General features: G+C 41.2%; 1 protein-coding gene and 1 long non-coding RNA gene across 4 annotated transcripts in view; both read left to right on the plus strand.

Annotated features, from left to right (window-relative positions):
- Positions 1–25,463, plus strand: part of LOC117512002 (partitioning defective 3 homolog) — a 1,323,734-nt gene that overhangs the window by 720,799 nt on the left and 577,472 nt on the right. The gene's annotated exons all lie outside the window — the stretch shown is intronic.
- On the plus strand, positions 965–12,631 carry LOC117512024. The gene is made up of 3 exons (XR_004561186.1): positions 965–975; positions 5,248–5,250; positions 12,463–12,631. It is a non-coding gene; the product is annotated as an uncharacterized LOC117512024 (long non-coding RNA).

A 25,463-nucleotide genomic window follows, 5' to 3' on the forward strand; every position in this document is an offset into this window, starting at 1 on the left:
AAATACAGTGATATTTGAGAAGTGAAATGAAGTTTATAGGATTTACAGAAAGTGTGCAATAATTCTTTAAACAAAATTAGACAGGTGCATAAATTTGGGCACCTCAGCAGAAAAATTGCATCAACATTTAGTAGATCTTCCTTTTGCAGAAATAACAGCCTCTAAACATTCCCTATAGCTTCTGGTTGAAGGTATTTTGGACCATTCTTTATTAAACATCTCAGGTTTGTTGGTTTCCGAGCATGGACAGCCCACTTAAAATCACAACACAGATTTTCTATAATAGTCCTGTCTGGGGACTGAGATGACCATTCCAGAACGTTGTACTTGTTCCTCTGCATGAATGCCTTAGTAGACTTTGAGCAGTGTAAGGGTTGTTGTCTTGTTGAAAGATCCAGCCCTGGCACAACTTCAACTTTGTCACTGATTCATGAACATTGTTCTCAAGAATCTGCTGATATTGACTGGAATCCATGTGACCCTCAACTTTAACAAGATTCCCAGTACCTGCACTGGCCACACAGCCGCACAGCATGCTGGAACCACCTCCAAATTTTACTGGAGGTACCAAGTGTTTTTCTTGGAATGCTGTGTTCTTTTTCATCCATGCATACCGCTCCTTATGTCCAAATAACTCTATTTTAGTTTTATCAGTCCACAGCACCTTATTCCAAAATTAAGCTGGCTTGTCCAAATGTGCTTTAGCATACCTCAAGCGACTCTGTTTGTGGCGTATAAGCAGAAAAGGCTTCCTCTGCATTACTGCATCATAGAGCATCTCTTTGTGCAAAGTGCGCTGTATAGTTGAATGATGCACAGAGACACTATCTGCAGCAAAATCATGTTGTAGGTCTTTGGAGCAGGTCTGTGGGTTGACTATGACTGTTCTCACTATCATTCACTTCAGATTTTTCTTGGCCTGCCACTTTGGGCTTTAACTAGTATTGTGCCTGCTGTCTGCCAATTCCTCACTATGTTCCTCACAGTGGAAACTGACAGCTGAAATTCCTGAGATAGCGTTTTGTATCCTTCCCCTAAACCATGACGTTGAACAGTCTTTGTTTTCAGGTCATTTGAGAGTTGTTTAGAGGGTCCCATGTTGCCACTCATTAGAAGAGATGCAAAGAGGGGAAACATTTGCAGATGTCCACCTTAAATATCCTTTCTCATGATTGGATTCACCTGTGTAGGTCAAGGTCCATGAGCTTACCAGACCAGTTTTGTGTTCCAATAATTAGTGCTAAATGTATTAAAATCTATAAAATGACAAGGGTGCCCAAACCTATGCACCTACCTAATTTTGTTTCAATAATTATTGCACACTTTCTGTAAATATGAGAAACTTAATTTCACTTCTCAAATATCAATGTATTCATCTGCTATATGATCAATTTAACTGAAATTTCTGATTCAGACAACCTATGATTTATAAAGGAAAATCATGAAAATTATCAGGGGTGCCCAAACTTTTGCATATAACTGTACATACCACCCACGGGATTCAACCCTGCAATTTCCAAAAGCTCTGATAGCCAGCCACAAACTTTACCACTGAGCTAGCATCGCTGTCCTGTAAAGGGTGTGGTAAAATGCTTGATATCAAGAAGGACATGGATGTATTTAAAAAACAATAAAACCACACACTATATAAAAACACAGCATGTTATTGAATCCCTCTTATCATGCGGGTAATACAAGTATTATCCGTCTGTTCCTCTGTAGATGACCTATTGTCACAGACTTGCACTCAGGAAATGACATGAATGAGAAGCAGGGCGCGCTTATCATGTCCACATCTGCTGGTGGCATGTCAAACAAGCCCTACCCGCATTCCAGCCTGACACACGTGTCTTGTGGACTGCGCGCCGCAGAACAGACACCGCATCATGTGGAACAGAGCTCATGTGTGATGTGACATTCAGGTTGCCCGCTGTGTGTTATGATCTGATGGTCCTATTCACCTGGTGTAGCCTGTGGATGTGCGAGGCGTGCGCTCGCTTGCTGCAGCCCATTGCAACAGCGTTATATGTTTTTATGTATGTTCACGTGAGGACAGCAGGCACACACGCGCATGTCCGTCAAAACACGGTACGTGTTTGCAGCTGTAACGTCCAGAACCAGAGATCTCAACACCTGCAGCTGTTGGCAGACACACCCATGTCAGTCCAGCGCACACACCAACACACCATCTGTACATCCATATATCAGCCATCAGCCCCCCCCACACACACACACATGTGCCAGATTCAGATGCACGACACGTGTGTGCAGGGGGAGCCATCACTCTGGCACCTCACATGTGTGTTGCTGTTTTGCTAAGCCACACTCGTGCGTGCACTTAGACAAATTTCACATCCAGCTCAACAGTGATCATCTGCTGTCTGTTGTTATGCTAATAGTGTGAAAGGCCACACATTTTCTAAGTGCCAAATGGGCGGTCTTAGATATCCGTGTGTGTCAGCTGGAATTTGGCTGACACCTGCCGTGAGAGGGTTCGATGGGCTCTCACGGGGCACTCTCTGTCTTTCAGCCGCTGGTGTGTGCAAATGCTTGTAGCAACAGGTGTACGAGGTGTTGGAAGCAGCTGCGATTTTACACAAATTGCTTATGGTTCCTGCTTCATGTGCACTTCTTGCGTAATTCAACCGAATTTGCACTATGTGTGAAGGGGCCCTAAAGTGTACAACTAAAGATAAGCAGGTGGCAGAACAAACTATAAGCAAACAGAGACAAAAAGATTAACAAAAAACAAAAGCCGAGACAGATAATTGCACATATGATAAGAACACGATAAGCAAGTGATAAAACTAATGATTACACAATGAAAACACAGGACAGCTTGACAAAACAAGAAAGGGACTGAAAAATGGTTAAAGTATAAATAGTAATAAAGATACAGAGTGGCCAAGCAAAGCAAAACAGAGAGTAAACACGTTACAAAAGTAAAACAACTATTAAATCAAGACCGGTGTCGCAGACCAAACGGTCCCCCTAAAAATCGGTCCACCCTGATGCCTTGGTTCACGGATTAACAACTTTTTTTTGCTTCAAACTACACACCAGTCATCATCTAGCTCAGCGACAGATATCTGAAGCTTTTGTACAACAATCATTTCCACATAAATTCAGCATTATTTCATCATAAAATGCGGCAGAAGTGATCAGAGCACTGTGGCTAAACGAGCTCCTAGCTGATGCATTCATGGCACGTCGGAAATTTCAAAGCATCATGAATTTTCATCTCGTTTCTGCTTAAAATAGCCTTGCTTCTGTTTAATAATGATGGTTAATAATTCCATTAATCCATTTGATTGCTTTGGGTGAAGAGAGTCTGTCTCAGACGTGCTGCTGTGAACCCGAAATGACGCATGCGCAGATGCAAAAGGCGGACCGATTTTTAGCGGCGGACTGTTCAGTCTGCGATACCAGGGCAGAAGGTGGGTAAAGGAAAGGGAAAATATCATGACCCAGAACAGGGCTGAAACTTGACACCAATATCATAATATGATGAACAGTTTACTGTTTGCTCACAGTGTTCCTCAGTGCTACTTTTACCATTGCTGACCCCCAATGATGGGCTGCGATTGGGTAGCTGATTATTTTTTGCACCAAAAATCTAGACAATCAGGCATTACAAATTGGCAATGGGAGGCCACCCTTCAGCATATCGTAATATTGCACCGTATGTGTTGGTCTATTATGAAATTGGTTTCAGCACGCCCATGTGAGCATAAGTAAGCACAACTGCATTTGTTACTTAAACTGGATGTGAAATTGACATCTCTGTCAAGTTGGAAGTAACACTGACAACTGTGCTATACCTTGTGCAACTATTTGCTGCACGTGTGAATTGGCCCATTATCTTCAGTATTGTAGGTTAAAAGAAAAAAAACCTGCAGTCACTGCAACATGTTTCAGAACATACTGAGATTTTTCTGTAGATTTCTGCCTGTTCTCCGTTGAATATTCTGACAGCAGCAGCGTTGCTTTTGTTCGATAAACCATTTTGGATATTACATTGGAAGCGTGCTGCTCTTGAAGATATAGAGTATATCTATGCCAGAAAGGTGTCATCCTTGGTGTTAATATAATTAAATGTCTTTTAGAGTAATGCTTTTTCACCTCACTGGTAGGATGATGTAATGCATTGCAAGTTTTTACTGTTAAAGTGCCAAAGATGAACTCTTGTTCTGTCTATAGTCTAAAGGCTTTATTTGCCTAAGAGTAGATTTCAGGGGAAGTCACTTTACTTAAGTAAAATTTAGACGACGACTCGGGGAGATGAGTTATTTCTTGCTGGTGAAGCTGATGATTTAAGGTGGTGTAACCTTTTTCTGTTAATCGCACTTCTTTAACAATGTGCAAAATTGTAGCTGTACCTTGTGATATTACTAAAAACAGACCAACTGTCAGAGAATAATTGAGTGTAATCAGCAAATTGCTATGCCATTATAGATGTCAACAGCTGGCGCTGACTCCAAATGTCTTCTGAAAATGCAGTTGGAACCCATGTAAAGTCAAATTGCAGGAATTGCTATAAAAGCCTTTGGAAGGAGTTGTCTAGACCTGTGGTTTGGCAACCTGCAATCAATTTGAATGTCTTTGATTTTGCAGAGCTCTTCAGGGAAGTTTGATAGAAGTGGATGTCTCTTAAAGGTCACTTTCTCCACCACTTTATGCCAAGACATGGTAATCTGATAGAAGAGACCTACAATATGTTACCATGGCACCAGGTATTTGCATTCAATCTCCAGAAAGCAACTTTCTCGATGAGGAGTTTGTCCTGTGAACGCTTCATAAAATTCACACATTGATGGTTGAAAATTGCACCTTTCTCCGTTGTTTTCATCTTTACCTGCGTGCACTTCTTTTGTTATTCCCATCAACGTGTTTTTCAAAAGTGCCTTCAAATTTGCCCTGAATTTTTAACTTGTATCCTGTAAATTATTATTATTATTATTATTATTATTATTATTATTATTATTATTATTATTATTATTATTATTATTATGTTGTTGTTGTTGTTGTTGTTATTTATTTATTTATTTAAGCTTATACTGAGTTCAGTAACATGCACTGTCATAATGAAAGCTAAAACTGTCTAAGACATTGCCAGTGTGCGATTTTGGAGCGTGTCTCATCAGTGCCACCTGTTTTCATTTAGCAGCTGTTCCCATAATTATACTTGCCGTCAGTGCAGTGAACAGAAGGGTGCACTGCTGCATTGTGGCTATGCCGATAAACAAGGTAGTTAAAGGCCACTTATGGCGACACAGTTAGTCTCCCGAAGGGACTTCAGCGTCTGTTTCCAGAACACATAATGGCTTAAAGTGTACGTGTGCAGTTGTAAATATCACAGCACTGCTTATCCACCATTAGCTCAAAATGAGAGGCATCTCCTTTGTGATGTGTGCCTGTATTTTAGTTCCACCATTACAGCTTTGCAGAGAATAGATTTGAAGAATTCAATCTCCGCCAAAGAAGGTGGTAAAGGTTATGTTTTCACCCCTGTTTCTTTTTTTGTTAATCTGTTTGTAACCTAAAATTTTTCATATATCGTTAAGGATTTTTTTTTTTTTTTTTTTTTTACAGAGGATTCATATCCTGATAGGCAAGAACTGATTAAATTTTCAAGGTCATAGATGAGATGTCAAAGTCAGGAAAAACTTGCAGAAATCCCTATCCTTTAACATTGAATGAATTTTCAGAAATCCTGTCAAAAAAGATTAAATTTCTTTCATATTTGAGAGCATTATGTAGGATGGAAGGTGCAGACGAGCACTCACTCTCGCCTGACAAAGTTTGATCTGCATCTGATCTTTTATTATTATTATTATTATTATTATTATTATTATTATTATTATTATGTGGACATTTGAATTTAAGATTAATTTAATATTTATTGCAAAACGCAATGGGGGAACAGTCAAAGTGTGTTGATTTGCCCAAAGAAGCTCATGCAGTATAGTACCAGTACCAGCTGTGCACTTCTTGCCCATCATTGTTGTGTAACAGTATACACTGGCTCCTCAGCCCCTCATCATGCATTTTCTTTTTCAAAGTAGAATTGAATATTTGCCAGGAAACATAGCAAATTGGAATACTGCCAAAAGAAATTTGTTATCATGTGCACACCATTTTTGCAATTATACCCATGGCTGATTTGTTTTCGAGCTTTTAAAATCATTTTGAATGACCTTTATGTCACCAAATTGTGCCAAGCGTGGAACAAAGTTTCCAGCAGTGTTAATTGTTTTAGGCAGTGATGCGCAGAGAAATCAGGCTCTGTTTTGTGAATAGACATAATTGTCTATTGCTCCCTCTTGTATCTCATGCTGGCTTTTTTCTTTTCCTTCGGCTTGACTGACACGTGCTTGCATGCACACACCACGCACACATGTCTAGTTAGTGCGTACCGCGTCGAGCAACATTGAAACAAAGACACAAAAGCCTTTGGAGCAGATGAGGTGGGGCTCTTTTGCAAGAGTGATGAGCAACATTTTCCACTCTGTGCCCTCCTGAGTTCACCTGCTCGTGTCTCTGTCTGCATGCTGCCTCTATCACCCTCCCTGCCAGGACAATAGGCCATAATGAATGGGTGCTACCCCATCACACTGTTAATTAATAAAGGGCTTAATCGTCTAATGGACTGTGACTGTGCGGCTGAGAGAGACAGTGGGAGCAAAAGCAGAATTCATGGGCTTTCTTTCCTGGCCAAGTGTCTCATTGTTACTTTACCTACTGGAACAATGATGTTACAAAAGAAAAGAAATGTGTACTTTATCATCAGTACCTGAATAAGTTCTTTCAACCATGAGACCACTCTCTGTATTTGTAGCCATACATACTGAGACTAAACCTTTTATATATATATATAAACAAATAATGTGGCAATAACAGTTATCAACACAAAGCTTAGCCTGTCAAAGATTTATATGCTACTAGTGGCACCTGTTCAGTGCGCTAACCAACTGGACAATAAACAGTGCACATGCATGTTTCTGTTGTATCAATAAAACTGTATCTCTGGAGAATAGTGCAAAATTTGGAGGAGGAGGCTACAGACAGTGGAAGCAATCATTATTAGCGAGATATTATGGGAAAAAAGGTTGTAGTTTTATTTTTGCCATGACTACCAATTGAACATGGTAGAGGTTGATATTGTCTGTTTAAAAAAAAGATAGATCAGTTCTCAAAAGCAGTTGGCAGTTAGCTGCAGTTTTAACAGAATCCTTGAGTGCATTGCATTTAATTGAGTTTTTCAGTCACAACTGACTAATCTGAAAGGGATTTTACTTTGAGATGGAAATTATGATGGTTTCCTGAGAAGCTAGCCTTTAACGGGCAATGTTGATTTACAAAAAATATTAAAGCTCTGTTCTCACTTTCATAGGGGTGCATCCAGTGATGTTATGTTTGAACAGTGGTGGGCACAGCTAACCAAAAATTTAGCTTCAACAACCACTAATCAGCAAACTGAAAAGTTAACTTTATAATGCTAAACCAATAAACCACTAAAAAATTTAGCGGAAGCTCCAGCTAACCGATAACTTTCAGTATTGTTTCCCATACAATCAGCTACTGACAGGCTAGTTTTGAGTTTAAAGACCACCAATGCTTCTGATCAGAATGAAAGACAAACCCAACCCAACCCAACCCAACCAATGAGCCAGTGTTTCAGTCTTTCTGCGCCGTGCTCATTGCTGTAAGGAAGAGTCATTTCTATTCACAGGATACAGCAGTTCAGCCGTGAGGCCGAAGTCCTCAAAAGGAAAGCAGGTTTGACTTATGGTTTTGATTTATCAACCAAATTAATCCGGATAGTTTAACGACATGAATGTCAAGTCATTTATACAAAGTGAAAATATAACACACACCTTTTAATTTTAAAATAATGCACTAATTCTGAACTTTTGAACATTAACACACAGAGATGCTAAACTGCATTATGAATGAACTGAGACTCAATTTCAATCCAATTTATTCACTTTATATAGCGCCAAATCACAACAGTGTCACTTCAAGGCACTTCACACAAAAAACAAAATAAACAAAATAAATTGAATTAAAAGATTTAAAAGCATAGTAAAAGAGTAAAAGTAAACAGCACAGTAACATAATATGCCAGTATGTAATATGCCATCCAGTAGATGGGTCAAAATGCATAGAACACTGTCATCTACTGTATGGTAGCATGAATGACGCCGGATATATCATACGGTTGTTGCTGCCTGAATTACAACTTAACAAACAGAATTTTCCGTTTGGAATCTGTGTGTGTTAATGTTTAAAAGTTCAGAATTAGTGCATTATTTTAAAATTAAAAGATATGTGTTATATTTTCACTTTGTCCAAATGATAGACTTGCCATTAATGTAGTTAAACTATCCGGATTAATTTGGTTTATAAATCAAAACCATAAGTCAAACCTGCTTTCCATTTGAGGACTACGGCCTCACGGCTGGACTGCTGTATGCTGTAAAGGGAAATGACTTTTTTTTTGTTTGTTTGTTGGTTTTTGTAGCAGCTTGGCAGCTAGACCCCTTCTGCTGGGGTAGAGTTGAGCTCATCTCCTCTCAGCTGTATCACTGCTACAAAATACGCAGCAGACAGGAGCCAACAGGGTTTCTAAATGTTTTTTGCCATTACTAACTATATAAATAAAGGTTAATGGTCTAAAAGTTATTGGAACTAAATTTATTAGAAGCTAATTGGTCCGCTGATAGATTTTGAAGTGAGCTGAAAAACTAATCCGCAAACAAAAAAGTTTGCATCAATAATTAGCGGTTGGTGAATTAGCAGAACTGTGCCCACTTTAGCCACTGGGAAACCTGAGAGGGTCCAAGCGACTGTCTGTGTTTAACTGGAATATGTAGTTACTGTTTTCAGGATGTTCAAAAGTATCTTTTTTCCTTAGGGTCTCTTCACACATAGTATGAATAAGTACAAATCAGCATGAATCACAGTAAAACAGCTCATATGAGCGAACCACGAAAACATCAAGCTGATGTCTGAAGGGACACGCGGTCGGGCAGGCGTGAACAATCCCGCTGTGACGATTTTGTGCACGAGTGTGCAGGAAACCATCACAGCAGGAACACAGTGCGAGCAGCTGGAGGATGTTTAATCACATTGCGCAGCTGCTGTGGAAAAAAAATACATGCCACCCACAGGATTCGAACCTGCAATTTAAAAAAGCTGTGATTGCCAGCCAGAAACTTTACCACTGCTCTACCATCGCATTGGTAAAGTTCGTGTGATGTTTGTCACCTGGGTGTGTAAAATGCCTGAAATCAGTAAGGACATAAACATATTTAAAAAAAAATAAAATCACACACCATAAAAAACACAGCATTTTATTAAATCCCTCTTATCGAGCGGACAATACAAATATGAACTGTCTGTTCTTCTGTAGATGCCCCATGGTCACAGACGTACAGTCATGAAATGATATGAATGAAGCAGTGCACTCTTATCATGTCCACATCTGCTGGCCCGGTGTATCCAGCCGGCCCCACGCGTGTGTCTGGCCCGACACGCATGTCCTGTGGATGGCACGCCACAGGACAGACAACACTTTATTTTGAACAGAGCTTACGTGTGTGACGTGACATTCAGATCGCCTGCTGTGTGTTAAGATCTGATGGCCCATTTCACCTGGGACAGCCTCTCAATGTGTGCACCATGTGCTCGCTCACTGCTGCCTGTTGCAACAGCGATATATGTTTTTATGTATGTCCACGTCGGGACAGCAAGCAGACACACGTGTGTCCCAGTGTACAGTTGTCATGTCCGTTCAAACACGGTATGTGTTCCCCAGCTGGGACGTCCAGAACCAGGGATCTCAACAGCAGCTGCTATCGGCAGACATGCCCCTGTCAGTTCAGCGCACACACCAACATGTCACTCTCTGTGACATGATTTTTTTTTGTTATTTTTTATGTAATTGTGAGAGACACATGTACCACATGTGTGGCATTTTGCCATGCTATACTCATGGGGGCACTTAGACAAATTTCACATCCAGCTCAAAAGTGATCATCTTCTCACTATTTTTTTTTTGCTTACAGGCAAGTGACAGGTGAGCGGTGTTAGATGTTCGTGTGTGTCACCTGCAATATAGCCGACACCTGCCGCGAGAGGGATTGAATGGGCTCTCACAGGGCACGCTCTGTCTTTCAGCCGCTGGTGTGCGCAAATAGTTGTAGTGACACGTGTACGAGGCATTGGAGGCAGCTACGATTTTTCACGAATGCCATGTAATTCCTCCTTCATGCGCTAGTCAGCTTAAATGGTGTTGTATGTGAAGGGGCCCTTAATGATGTTTGACATACATTGGTTAGCTCTTGCATTTTTGTTGAACCCGTTACATTGGTGTACATGCCACAACATCACGCAAAGGTTTTCCGAAAGAACCAAGGTTGTTCTAAAGGTATATTATAGGCATGTTACTGTGGCTATGGCTTTTATTATTTTTGCATGTCACATGGTATAGTTTCATGCATTACATGTTCAACCCGCACGGTACTCATGGGTAACCCTGATCTTTACATGCCAGTTTGTCATTGTTATAAAGCATTTCTTTCCGAGATGCATATCTGTGAAAGTGAGAACAGGCCTTTAGTTTGATGACCAAAATGTTCCATTGTTGTGAAACCAAACCACATGTTCTCCAAGTTGTCTTCAAAATATCAAACATGATTAACTTTGAACCATTAGGTGTATCTATACTCCACTCCACTTGACTAAACTTGGATTTTAATATTTATGTAACTTTATGTAACTATGACAATCAGTTTTTGAAGATGGTCAAACTGACTGTGATAAAGGATGTTCGAGGTGCCCACCCACATGAGCAGTATCAGGTCATGCAGTGAACAACCCCTGGATGTCTTTGGGTACAGCTGGAATGGCTTTGTGTAAAACAGTTGGTAATTAGAGAGACTAAGATGAAAAGTATCATTTGCTTTGATCTTTTGCCCATGTGGCTCTTTTCTCGATGCATGAACCAGTTGCCTGAGTGTTGGAATTGTGGACCTCAGTGGGTGAAGAAGGTTTAAAGGATGCCCACGCTTCACCTGGCTGTGGCATATAGATACAGTTGTATGCAAAGTGTTGGGCACCCCTAATAGTAACAAGGAGCGGTATGCATGGCTGAAAAAGAACAAAGCATTCCAAGAAAACCACTTGCTACCTACAGTAAAATTTGGAGGTGGTTCCATCATGCTGTGTGACTGTGTGGCCAGTGCAGGTCCTGGGAATCTTGTTAAAGTTGAGGGTCACATGGATTCCAGTCAATATCGGCAGATTCTTGAGAGGAATGTTCAAGAATCAGTGACAAAGTTGAAGTTGCGCCTGGGCTGGATCTTTCAACAAGACAACGACCCGAAACACTACTCAAAATCTACTAAGGCATTCATGTTGAGGAACAAGTACAATGTTCTGGAATGGCCATCTCAGTCCCCAGACCTGAATATTATTGAAAATCTGTGGTGTGGTTTTAAGAGGGCTGTCCATGCTTGGAAACCAACAAACCTGAGATGTTTTGTAACGAAGAATGGTCCAAAATACCTTCAGCCAAAATCCAGACTCTCATTGGAAGCTATAGGAAGCATTTAGAGGCTGTTATTTCTGCAAATTGAGGATCTACTAAATATTAATGTATTTTTTTCTGTTGGGGTTCCCAAATTTATGCACCTGGCTAATTTTGTTTAAAGAATTTTTTCGACACTTTCTGTAAATCCTATACACTTCATTTCACTTCTCATATATCACTGTGTTTGTCTGCTATATGATATATTTAACTGAAATTGCTGATCCAAACAACCAATGATATATAAAGGAAAATCATAGAAATCATCAGGGGTGCCAAAAGTTTTACATACGATTGTAGTTATTTGTGTTATGTAAAGTTTTGCTGTTGTCTGACTGGATGCTTACTATCCAGGACCCAAGACAGTTCTGTTGTGTTGTTGATGTGGCAAAGTGTGGCACCAGCCTCCCAGATTTGACTTGTCAATCAGTTGTGTGTATAAGTGATGATTTAGCTCTCTTAACGGATAAATACTCATGCCAATTACTCATTACGTTATATGTTTGACTTAATTCTGATCAATATGTAAAGTCCTGGTTTGAGCGGTACAGTGATGCAAGTGATGGAAATCATTTCCACCCCAAGGATGTCATCAGTTCAAGGCTGGAGTTGCTCCATTCTCCATCTGCATTTGGACTTTGGTCAGGAAGGACGTCTGGTGTAAAAAGTTGTGCCAAACCAACGTACTAATCCACACTGGATTTGTTGTGACAACCCTAAAAAAAATGTTTCTTGTGAAGTGCGAGAAGTTCTACTTTTCACTTTAATATTCAAATATCTTTATAGTCACTTTATGGTCAAACAATCCAAATTAAATGTAGCCTCTGCTGCCTCCTCCTCCTTCCTCTTTATGTTTAAACTTCCATAAGGATATACAGTGGTCCCTCGTTTATTGCAGGAGTTACGTTCTAAAAATAACTCGCGATAAGTGAAATCCGAGAAGTAGTCAGTGCTGTTTTTTGCAATTATTATAGATGTTTTAAGCTGTAAACCCCTCACTACACACTTTATACACTTTTCTCAAACAGGCATTAACATTTTCTCACTTTTCTCTCCTGTGTAAACACTCTCTTTTTTTCTTCTGGGCGAGAATATTATAAACACACACACGCAGAACTCTCCCTTCATTCACTGCCTCCGGAGGTACAGATGCGGGACCCGCAAAGAATCCAAGTCCTCTCTCGTTGGCCACGGAGCTCTGCGGCTCCGGTCAACATCCGCATCAAAACAGCGAGCATAGTCTCTGGACCTGTTGCCAGATTTGGCACAGCTCCACACAGCAGACTGGAGGGCGGTGTGAGTGGCCCGCTGCTGCGTTTACCGAGCCCGCAGACTCAGTAAGCGCGTCGGAGGCAGTGAGAGCAATCGTGGTGATGCCGACCAGTGCCGCGACCGGTGCCGCGACCGGCCCGCCTGATAAGGACGCAGAACACAATGCGCTGTTAAAAAAGCATGCAAAATTGCACAAAAAAAAAAACCGCGAAACTGCGAGGCTGCGAAAGGTGAATCGCTTTATAGCGAGGGACCACTGTACACAGTAAAATCACCAGTGTTAAATTAACACTGACAGTGAACATTTGGTCTCACTCTGACCAGAGTAGGACCATATGTGCACTGGCAGTGTTAATTTAACACTGTCAGTGTTAGTTTTGCACTGGTGATTTTACTGTGTATATTTATTTTTTAAGTGTAGTATTTAGGCTGATGAGAACTATCAATTTATTTTCAATTTACAACCCCAATTCCAGTAAAGTTGGGATGTTGTCCATCCATCCATCCATTTTCTTCCACTTTATCCGGAGTCGGGTCGCGGGGGCAGCAGCTCAAGCAATGCCGCCCAGACCTCCCGATCCACACACACCTCCCCCAGCTCCTCCGGGGGAACCCCAAGGCGTTCCCAAGCCAGCCGAGAGATGTAGTCCCTCCAGCGTGTCCTGGGTCTTCCCCGGGGCCTCCTCCCAATGGGACGCGCCCGGAACACCTCTCCAGTGAGGCGTCCAGAGGACATCCAGAAAAGATGCCCGAGCCACCTCAACTGACTCCTTTCGATGTGGAGGAGCAGCGGCTCGACTCTGAGCTCCTCCCGAGTGACCGAGCTCCTCACCCTATCTCTAAGGGAGCGCCCAGCCACCCTGCGGAGGAAACTCATCTCAGCCGCTTGTACTCGCGATCTTGTTCTTTCGGTCATGAGCCAAATCTCATGTCCATAGGTGAGGATCGGAACGTAGATCAATCGGTAAATCGAGAGCTTTGCCCCCCTACTCAGCTCTCTCTTCACCACAACGGTCCGATGAACTTTGCGCTGGTAACAGTCTGGATGGTCTTTTGTCCAGAGGACACGACGTCCATGATTTCCAGAAACAATTTGAAATTTGGACTCATCAGACCATAGCACACTTTTCCACTTTGCGTCTGTCCAATTCAAATGAGCTCGGGCCCAGAGAAGGCGGCGGCATTTCTGGATGTTGTTGATGTTTGGCTTTCGCTTTGCATGGTAGAGTTTTAACTTGCACTTGTGGATGTAGCGACAAACTGTGTCAACTGACAATGGTTTTCTGAAGTGTTCCTGAGGCCACGTGGTAAGATCCTTTACACAATGATGTCAATTTTTAATGCAGTGCCGCCTGAGTGATCAAAGGTCACGGGCATTCAATGTTGGTTTTCGGCCTTGCCGCTTACGTGTAGAAAGTTGTCCTGATTCTCTGAATCTTCTGATTATATTATGGACTGTAGATGACAGAATCCCTAAATTCCTTGCACTTGAATGTTGATAAACATTGTTCTTAAACTGTTGGACTATTTTTTCATGCAGTTGTTCATAAAGTGGTGATCCTCACCCCATCTTTGCTTGTAAATGGCTGAGCCTTTTGGGAATGCTCCTTTTATACCCAATCATGACACTCACCTGTTTCCAGTTAGGTGTTCTTTGAGCATTCATCAACTTTCCCAGTCTTTTGTTGCCTCATCCCAACTTTTTTGAAATGTGTTGCAGGCATCCATTTCAAAATGAGCAAATATTTGCACAAAAACAACAAAATTTATCAGTTTGAACATTAAATATCTTGTCTTTGTGGTGTACAGTGGTCCCTCATTTATCGCGGGAGTTACGTTCTAAAAATAACCCGCAACAGGTGAAATCTGCGAAGCTGTCAGCGTTATTTTTTACAAATATTATAGACGTTTTAAGGCTGTAAAACCCCTCACTACACACTTTATACACTTTTCTCAAACAGACTAACATTTTCTCACTTTTCTCTCCTGTGTAAACACTCTCAAAGTTCAAACCTTAATAGAAAAATAACTCCAGTATTATAGAATGAAACCAAAGATCAAAACCTGTTTTCAGGCCCAAACATTTGTTTGAGAAATAAAAATAGAACGTTTTCCTATAAATAATTATGATGGCTTTTAGAACTAACGTATTTAATTTTAACGAACAACCTACGAGGTTTGACACATAAGAAATTATTAATAGTGACTGACCAGTATTTCACAGTTCCTCTTATCACTCCTCTTCATCCTGGCGCCGCTCCACTATCACGTCTTTTTCCACTGAGTGACACCTCGGTGCAGGTGTCTTTTTCCGAGTGAAGAACACAGTTATGGGTAGTTGTTGGCGCTCTTTTTTTCTTCTGGGTGAGAAGATTCTTATAAACAGACACACGCAGAACACAATGCACGTGCTCGCCCTTCGCGGTGATGCCGACCAGTGCCACAACTGGCCTGTTTGATGAGGATGCAGAACACAATGCGCTGTAAAAAAAAAAGCATGCAACATTGGACTAAAAAAATCTGCGAAACTGCGAGCCTGCAAAAGGTGAACCGTGTTATAGTGAGGGACCACTGTATTCAATTGAATATAGGTTGAAGAGGATTTGCAAATCATTGTATTCTGTTTTTATTTACATTTTACACAACACCCCAACTTCACTGGAATTGGGGTTGTATTTCATTTATATAGCATCAAATCACAACAAAGTTGCCTCAGATTGCTTCAAACAAGTAAGGTATAACTTTACCAACCCCAAGAGCAAGCACACAGGCAACAGTGGTAAGGAAAAACGCCCTCTGATGATTTCAGGAAGAAACCTCAAGCAGACCAGACTCAAAGGGGTGACCCTCTGCTTGGGCCATGCTACCAATACAATAGACAGTACAGGAAATTTTGGGAGCCCATGCTGGTGCACAAGGCAGGAGGCCTGCAGAAAAAAAAATACTCACTCCCATTTTGGATGGAGCTGCACTTTAAACACAATCAGGCAGCAGAAAGACAACAAATGCAGTATAATTTATCAGCACTTAGCAAGAAAAACAAAATAAATACTAAGGTGATGACCAGCCACTAGCCCTAAGCTTAGAAAGCATAGTACCACACTATGCCAGTATGCTAGCCGTGCGAAAGGGAAAATAAGTGCGTCTTAAGTCTGGACTTGAAAGTCTCTACAGAATCTGACTGTTTTATTGATGCAGGGACATCATTCCACAGAAAAGGGGCATGATAAGAGAAAGCTCTGTGACCCACAGATTTTTATTCACCCTACGGACACAAAGTAGTCCTGCACTCTGAGAACGCAGGGCCCGGGCCGGTACGTAGGGTTTAATTAGGTCAGCTAAGTAGGGAGGTGCCAGTCTGTGAACAATTTTATAGGTTCGCAACAGAACCTTAAAGTCTGATCTCACAGGGAAAGGAAGCCAGTGAAGAGATGCCAAAATGGGTGTAATGTGGTCAAACTTTCTACTTCCTGTCAAAGGTCTGGCAGCAGCATTTAGAACCAACTGGAAACCTCTAAAGAGAGAAAAAAAAACTGTTTTATGTAAAACTGTTCCATTTATGTCCTATCCGTACTTTTCCTGTCCAGGTGTACACACATTGCACTAATTTTGGCACAATGAGCTGACTCTCTTCATCTCTTGCTCAGATTTAGTTGAATTCAGTGCTGCCTGAGCCGAATCAGGTCAACGGGTCCTGTCTAGCAGCCTGACAAACTCATTCTTGGCCAGCGGCACTTGTTCCTGTCTGATGAAAATGTTACATTGCTCTCTCATTCTCCAGCTCAGCTGGCTTTCCCAGAACTCAGCTCTGGGTGGGTGGTTATTTTGTCATCATTTTGGAAAAGGACACACAAACACACACACACACACACACACACACACACACACACACTGGATCCATCCAAAGTAATTATTTCAACCAGTGTATTGCTTTAGCTGCTTGACTAAAAGCCTCTCTGGAGACATGGGGCATTACTAATATTTATTTGCTGTATTTTGATAAAATATCTTCATTAAACTTAAAAGGTGGCTTCTGCCAATTACAGTCTAGGACATCCATTGACGGGCTGTTGTCAAGGTGGAAATTCAGTGCGTGTGCTGTGTTGTCATGAGCCTGCCTTGGCTTTTACAACAGCTTTCAGTGTTTTTGTCTTTTTGTTGAAGTGTTATTGGGCAAAACAGTCAACCTGGGGATTAGATATTAGCAACAGGGCACTGCGCTCTCCACCAAACTGGGCTGGTGACCCAGCATAGGAAGAATAAGAAGACAACAATGACAAAGAAGTAGAAGAACCCCTATGCATAGCGATGCAGTCATGGCATGTTGTGTAAAACCTTTCTTCCCTGTCTTGATGAGCACAGTCATAGTGCAAGTACATTTGAGGCATTTACATTTTGAGGTATTTACTTAATCTGAATGCACAATGTGGTGCACTGTGCAAAGGGGTTGTATTTAGTCAATTAAGCAGTCATAAGTATGTGCTGGATAGAGCATGACATTGCCAAATCACATGGACTTCTGTCATCCCCTTTAAGAACTGGGCTACGATGGTACCTCGAACTATGCCATTTAAATGGTGGACTAAAGTGAGAGATTTTCTGGCAAGTTAATGTATCTGCAGGTAATGCGTGAAGAAATGCAATGATTGGGATTAAAAAGTATAGAAAACAATAGAACACTGCACAACACATATGATGATAGCCTGACTAAAACACTTGCAAATAATAGCTCACCTTAGTCTGCAAAAACCACTCAAGGTGCAAAAAGAGTGTCAGGAAAACACTCTGAGAAGTGAGATACCTGACTGTCAGAGGATCCTCACGACGTCATGTTCCACACAGAAGCAAGGCAACATTTCAGCGAGGAGTGATGGGACACCACGGTTTATGAAGAGCTGGAAGCGTGGGAGCAGCCAAGACAGAAACTACCTGTGAGGTTAACAAATGGCACGCACATGCACCAGGTGTGCACGCCCCACCCATGACAGAGTATTGGAGTGAGAGAGTCATGGCAACTTCCAACATTATGTCTGTTTTGTCATTTAATTTCACATGCAGTTCACATGTGCAATCACTCACCCAGTCCACGCAGATGTGTTTATTTGCCAGAAATTCACTCCACACCTTTTCCTTACGCCTCTTCAATACCACAGCGTGGTATGCTTTGTTGTCCACTCCTCTTTAAAGAAGACAACTGATGACACTATCGTTTGTGGATATTATAATGTGGCTACACAACACCAACAACACTTTCTTGAATAATGTAGTAATCATTAATTCATCCCCTTTGCACTCAGCACGAGTTATGCATTTCAGACAGTGTGCCATAAATCATGAAGATGGCTCCTGTATGTCCACCTCTGCTGAAACACAAGTTGCTCTGGTCTGGGTGTGATGCCTTGGAGTTGAGAATACTAACTTGAACTTGAGAATAATATGATTAGTTCAGGGAAGGGATGGGGTGGACACACTATTTGGTAGGTGTGAGCAGCACGGTGGCTCAGTGACTAACACTGTTGCCTCACAGGGAGAAAGTCCTAGGTTCCTTTCCACCCTTTCTCTGTGGACTTTGCATATTCTCCCTGTGTTTGCATGGGTTCCCTCCGGGTGTTCCAGCTTTCTTACACTACCAAAGACATGCAGGTTAGGTGAATTGGGTGACTCTAAACTTGACTGTCGGAATGAGTGGGAGAATGAATGAGTTTCTCTGTCTCCATAATGTTGGCGCTGGGATCAATTGGCAGCCTGTACAGGCTGAACCCTGCCTCTCACTCCCTGACCACTGGGACAGGCTGCAGCTCCCCACTTCCCCTCATGACCCTTAACTGGAATTGCCGAGGGCCCCTTCACACATAACATGACTGAGGCCAAATAGCAGATGGAGGAGGAATTGTATGCCACTCCTGAAAAATCAGAGCCATCTCAAACGCCTCGTACACATCGCTACAACCATTCACGCACACCAGCGGCCGAAAGACACTGAATGCCCTCCGAGTGTCCACTCGATCCCCCTCTCAACAGGTGTCTGCCAAATTCCAGGTGTCACACATGAACATCCAACACCACTCGCTGGCCACTTAGAAAAGGCGGGGCTATCTGTGCTCCCAGGACAAGAGTAGAGTGCAGGTGACCACATTCGAGTTGTCTGTAAAAATTATGCCCCACAAGTGTCACACATGGGTGTGACTGTGCCAACCCCATGCAGGTTGTTAATTTGGGGGATGAAAATTTACAGGGTGATTCCATAATTTTTTCCTCAGAATTGAGTGATTCCATATTTTTTTCCTCTGCTTGGTCTAAAAAAGTAACCGTTACTGACTGCCACAATCTTTTTTTCTTGATTTCTTATAGTGTTTCTTAAAGCCAGAAAGTTGCCATTTGAAATGACTTTAGTTTTGTGTCATGTCTGTGATCTGCTTTTTTTCTACAAAATTAAACAACTGAATGAACATCCTCTGAGGCCGGTTATTCCATCATTTTTGCCAGGGGTTGTACAACAGACCCAAACAATGAGCCCACACTTCTGTCTTTGAATATCTTGCCCCGTGCTGGAAGCTCTTGTTTACTACATGGCTTCCAGCACAGACTCAAGCTGAGAGCAGCCACAAAACACAGCTCTGTACCAATCATAACGCTCCGGTCAGGCGGAGGTCTTGGAAAATAAAGCCAAGTTGACTTATGGTTTTGATTTATAAATAACATTAATACCAATAGAATAACTCCATTAATTTCAATTCTGTCATTTGTACAAAGTTAAAATATAACATATATCTTTTAATGTTGAATAATGCACTAATTCTGAGGTTTTGTAACAAACAGACAGATTACAAAGGATTCTGGGTAACGTGCCTCTGCTAAACACTGACTGGTTCAGTCATTCATTATCATCTTTATGACCTATTTCTCACACAGTATTGTCATGTGCTCTCATGAATTTGATGATGTTTTATGATGTTGTGCGCACGTTTTAACATATTGTGCAGTATGCACACGTTTTATTATATTGTAAAACGTGCACTCAGTATTGTCTTGACACATAAATGTTGGCCACCCTATTGACGTTTCAAATCCCCCAAAACCTTGGAGAGGTTGCCGCGCTGCAAGATCTCAGTAACATTGAGAACTGCATTGAGACGCTCTGATTACGCTGTACTTTAACTGTACACAGACAACACCATTAACATCGCAACATAAAACTATTTTTATATTGTGCCTAAAACTCTTGCGAATATATTGTCTTATAGACATTGTTATTGTGTTTATTTTATGTAAACATGCAAGAATCACAGGCTGTCTCTGTTATTTTCAATGGGAGCTGCTGTGAGCTACAATCGCTTCCTGATCATGTCGTTCTGAGGGAAAGTGAAGTTTGCTCTTTAACATCTTATTGTTCTTTACAACACTGTTTGTCCTCTTTGTTCCAGACTAATATATATATGTCTGAAATTCAGTTTGCATTTATTAAATTCCGCGCAGATTAAACGTAACCGACACAGATTATTTGTTATAATTGTTTTAGCAAGTTTTCAGGGTATCATGCAGCAGTCTCTTATTAACGTGACGAAAAGCATAAAAAATACATTTTTGTAGTATAATATTAATTTACAACGTTCACCATGTTGATTCTCTATATGTTGTTGACTGCAATGACTCTCTGGCACGCAAGGGATTATGGGATACGTCAATAGAGCGAATGAACACTACTGGCCAGTAGATGGCAGTAGAAACCTTGAAAACTTGCCAAAATAAAATTCCAGATAATCCGTGTCTGCTACATTTAAGATGTGTGGAATTTAATAAACGCAGACACAATAACAACGTCTATAAACCCAGAGAATATATTCATGAGAGTTTTAGGCACTAGAGTTTAATGCTGTTGTTCGTAGAGCCTTATCAGAGTGTTTCAAATGCATTTTTCATGTCATGAACATACTATTACCCTATCCTACCCATAATGCACTGCTGGGCACAGCATATAGCCACACTAAAACCTTAAAAATTAGCGTATTACTTTAAAATTAAAACAAATATCTGATATTTTCACTTTATAAAACTTCAGACATGACATTAATTTAAATAACTTGTCTGACATTAGTTTGGTTAAAAGTTGAACCATAAGTTAAAAATGTATGCCTCTGGATGACTTGGGTGATATTGCCCGCATATCAGTTTGGGGTTAAGAAAAATAATTTTTTTTTCCCCTCTGGGATCAGTTCTCCTTTGCCTGCACAGGATAGAGTGGTTTCTTCTTAAAGCAGGTCTTCACTGTTTTGCAGAGGGTAGAACTACACATCAGCTGCAAAACATTTAACAGGTAGGTGCTCAACTGATTTTAAGTTTTATAAATTTGTAGCTGTTCAGCTTTATTTACCACGTTATCGGTCTAAAAATTATTGGACAAAAATTTATCGCAAGATAATTAGTCCGATAATGGTTTTTAAAGTTATCTAAAAAGATAATCCGATAATGAAAACATTATCTTCTATAATTATCAGTTATCGGATTATTGGAACTGTGCCCACCACTGCATAAAACCATATATCACCTTTGCAACAGGCTGGAGCGAGCACACAGTGTGCACATTGGCAGGCTATACCAGGTGAAAAAAATTGTCTGATTATGTGTACACTCAGCTGACAATCTGAATGCCATGTCACCCACGTGAGCTATGGTCCACATGACGCAGTGTCTGTCCTTCTGCGCGTCGCTCACTGGACACGCACACAGGGCCGGCTGGACACACGGAGCCAGCAAATGTGGACATAATAAGCGCACACGGCTTCATTCATGTCATTTCATGACTGTACATCTATGACCACGGGTCATTTAGGAACAGAAGGTTCATACTTGTATTGTCAACTCGATAAAAGGGATTAAATGTTAGAAATTGCTGGGGGTTTTTTCATGGTGTTTTTTTCCACAGCAGTGGCACAATGTGGCCACATGTTCCAGCTGCTCGCACTGTGTTTATGCACGCACACCATTGTACACAAATCTGTCGCCACGGTATCGTGCACGCCTGTCCGACCGTGTGTCCCTCCTGACAGGAGGTGGAATGTTTGTTTTTTGTTTGTTGATTTTTGGCTGGTTCATGCTTCTTTCACCCAAGTTCGTTTTATGTGTGAAGGGGCCTTTAATGATGACATACATTTTTAATTATAATAAACCATATATGTTATTGCTTACTTTCAAAGATACATTTTATGAATGATCAGGGATTTTCTTCAGTTTGTTGGGATTGCCTCTGCTTGCTTTTTCTTCACCACTGGGAAAGCACCACACACAGTAGCATAGATAATAGCATCAAAGCATAGAAGAAGAAGCTAGCTGTCCTTAGCATAGCATAGCATAATTTTCCTGTTCTGAACAGTTATGACAGTGTTACCACATTGTCAACAGAATGTAAAGTTCAAATTGGAATATTTTACACCAGCCACTCTGAGACATGTTGATTTTGTTTCTGCCTCACAAAGTGAACATTCCTTTGACAAGTCTCACGAGAGTCTTGCACTGAACTTTGAATTTTTACAACAGTTTAAATAGGGCTGTGAAAACTCCGTGGATCTGAGGAATTCCTCAGATTTCATCATGGGGAGGAGGGGCTGGGGGTGTTTTACTCCGTAATCGTGATCGTCATTGAATTTTTAAAATGCCTATTGCAAAGCGTTCTTTTTTTATGGCAATCCACAGACACTGATCTGTATAATGGATACAATTCAAAGTCTGCTAGGCATGTGGAGATTAATCAATATGAATTGGTATCTAGATACAAAAGTGCACGATCCAAGTGCATCGATTCATTTGACAGATTGAATCGTGTTGCATCGCTCCCTGCCTGCTTGCATCGATTTCTTTCTGATGCACATTGAATGCACTACGGACGGAAGCCAGAACACTTAACGATTTCCTTATTGGTCCTTCAGTTCGGGACAGCGGCGCGGGCTTTCTTTTTGAAGGTGTTTATCAAGAAATGATCATTTTTCTGCATTGATTGCAGACTGCGGCAGGTCTGTTTGAAGCTTGAAGCAACAAAGCAGCGCTTCAACCTGCTGTTCGCTGGTTCTCTGCGTCGCTTGTTTTCAGAAGCGGCAGGTCCGCAATGTTTTCATTAACCCCTCTAAAAGCCATTTAAACATGTCTATCGTGAGTCAGTTAAAGTCACGAACTGGGACTCTTGTCCTGTTGCGGGCAAGAAACATCCAACGTTCCATACCGGAGTTTTACGCAATGGTTCTCTGGCGTGAGCACCAGCCATGCGTAAACTGAAGTTGTCCATCAGGTTGGGTACCCACGATGGTCCCTGGACAAAGTGCAGAAGTCCCAGAAAACAAAGAGACCAGATAGACAGGAGACGGAGACAAGAAGAAGAGGAGTGTCTCTCCCTTATTTAGCAGGAGTAGGGGAATAAACTACAGAGGATCTTCAGACAGCACAAAATCCCAGTTTACTTTAAACCGGTTAACACCTTGAGACAGAAATTAGTTCACCCTAAGGACAGGATCCCTAGTTACAAACAAGCAATGTAGTGTATTATATCAGATGTCAGGAAAACTGTAATGAACACTACATAGGTGAGACTAAGCAACCTTTAAACAAGAGGCTATACCAGCACCGCAGAGAGGTTGCCAGCGGACCTCAGACACTAACCACACGTTTGAGGACAAGGAAGTTAAAATCTTAGCCAGAGAGAAGAAATGGTTTGAGAGAGGTGTCAAGGAAGCATTCTTTGTAAAACAGTTGAAACCCAGCCTTAACCGGGGGGCGGGTCTCAGACATGCTTTGTCCCCTGTTTACAATGGGGTACTCAGGTCAAAGCAGTTTCAGTCTTTTGTTCATGGTAATGAGTCATTCACGTCATCAGGGGAGTCGTCAAGGGAGCCATCAGGGGAGGCTTCCATCCCATCATTAGGAGAGTGCTAACTAGAGCACAATAGGTGCTAATTAGAGATATTGTTTAGTCACTAGCCTATAGCAGTCAGCCTCTCGGCTTTTGTTGGCTTCTGGTTTATTCTTCTCTACAAGAGTCAAGACAGAAGTCAGACTACCAGAGCAAGAATTTTAGCTGAGGAAGCTTCTGTGATTTGAAGCGAAATGTCCTCACGTCAAGCAACCCAGTCCAGTCGAAGATTCAAGCTTCTCTACTATGGAAACCACCTGGACAACTGAGAGCCTACACAGATCCATCAGGTAAAGGAAATAATAATAATAATAATAATAATAACAATAATAATAATAATATCTTCTGTTTGGTGGGACTAGGATGGACAGAATAGGACGGAATTAATAACTTCAGAGCCAATCGCCATTTTAAATCAAATGTCACCTCTTCCCAAATGTTATATTACAAACAATAAACTACAACCGACCAAATCTGTTTTTTTTCCAAGATTAAAGAAACGGGAAAAGTGAACTGCAAACTGCATCTTGTGCCATCAGCAAATATGGTAAGAATTTTTCTCTCCCTGGAGAATAGACATTGTACTGTTCAAACAGGATTTCAGACAAAAATATGTGACTTTTTTTTATTAATCTAGACTTTCTTTTGAAAAAAAGACATTTTGTCTTTTAATGAACTTACAGGAATTTGCACAAGAATATACAGTAGTGTTCAGAATAATAGTAGTGCTATGCGACTAAAAAGATTAATCCAGGTTTTGAGTATATTTCTTATTGTTACATGGGAAACAAGGTACCAGTAGATTCAGTAGATTCTCACAAATCCAACAAGACCAAGCATTCATGATATGCACTATCTTAAGGCTATGAAATTGGGCTATTAGTAAAGAAAAGTACAAAAGGGGGTGTTCACAATAATAGTACCATTTGCTGTTGACGCTACAAACTCAAAACTGTTATGTTCAAACTGCTTTTTTAGCAATCCTGTGAATCACTAATGCAGTATTTAGTTGTATAACCACAGTTTTTCATGATTTCTTCACATCTGCAAGGCAACATGACCTCTTCAAGTATTTTTACATATCCAAACTGATCCATGATACCTGGTATGCGATATATAGGCCCAACACCATAGTATGAGAAACATGCCCATATCATGATGCTTGCACCACCATGCGGCACTGTCTTCACTGTGAACTGTGGCTTGAATTCAGAGTTTGGGGGTTGTCTCACAAACTGTCTGTGGCCCTTGGACCCAAAAAGACCAATTTTACTCTCATCAGTCCACAAAATATGCCTCCATTTCTCTTTAGGCCAGTTGATGTGTTCTTTGGCAAGTTGTAACCTCTTCTGCACATGTATTTTATTTAACAGAGGGACTTTGCGGGGATAAATTGCAAATAAATTAGCTTCACAGCGGCGTCTTCTAACTGTCACAGCACTTACAGGTAACTCCAGACTGTCTTTGATCATCCTGGAGCTGATCAATGGGTGAGCCTTTGCCATTCTGGTTATTCTTCTGTCCATTTTGATGGTTGTTTTCCGTTTTGTTCCACGCGTCTCTGGTTTTTTGTCCATTTTAAAGCATTGGAGATCATTGTAGATGAACAGCCTATAATTTTTTGAACCTGCGTATATGTCTTCCCCTCTCCAATCAACGTTTTAATCAAACTACGCTGTTCTTCTGTACAGTGTCTTGAAC

This window comes from Thalassophryne amazonica, chromosome 1 (assembly GCF_902500255.1).
Source record: "Thalassophryne amazonica chromosome 1, fThaAma1.1, whole genome shotgun sequence".
Classification (NCBI taxonomy): domain Eukaryota; kingdom Metazoa; phylum Chordata; class Actinopteri; order Batrachoidiformes; family Batrachoididae; genus Thalassophryne; species Thalassophryne amazonica.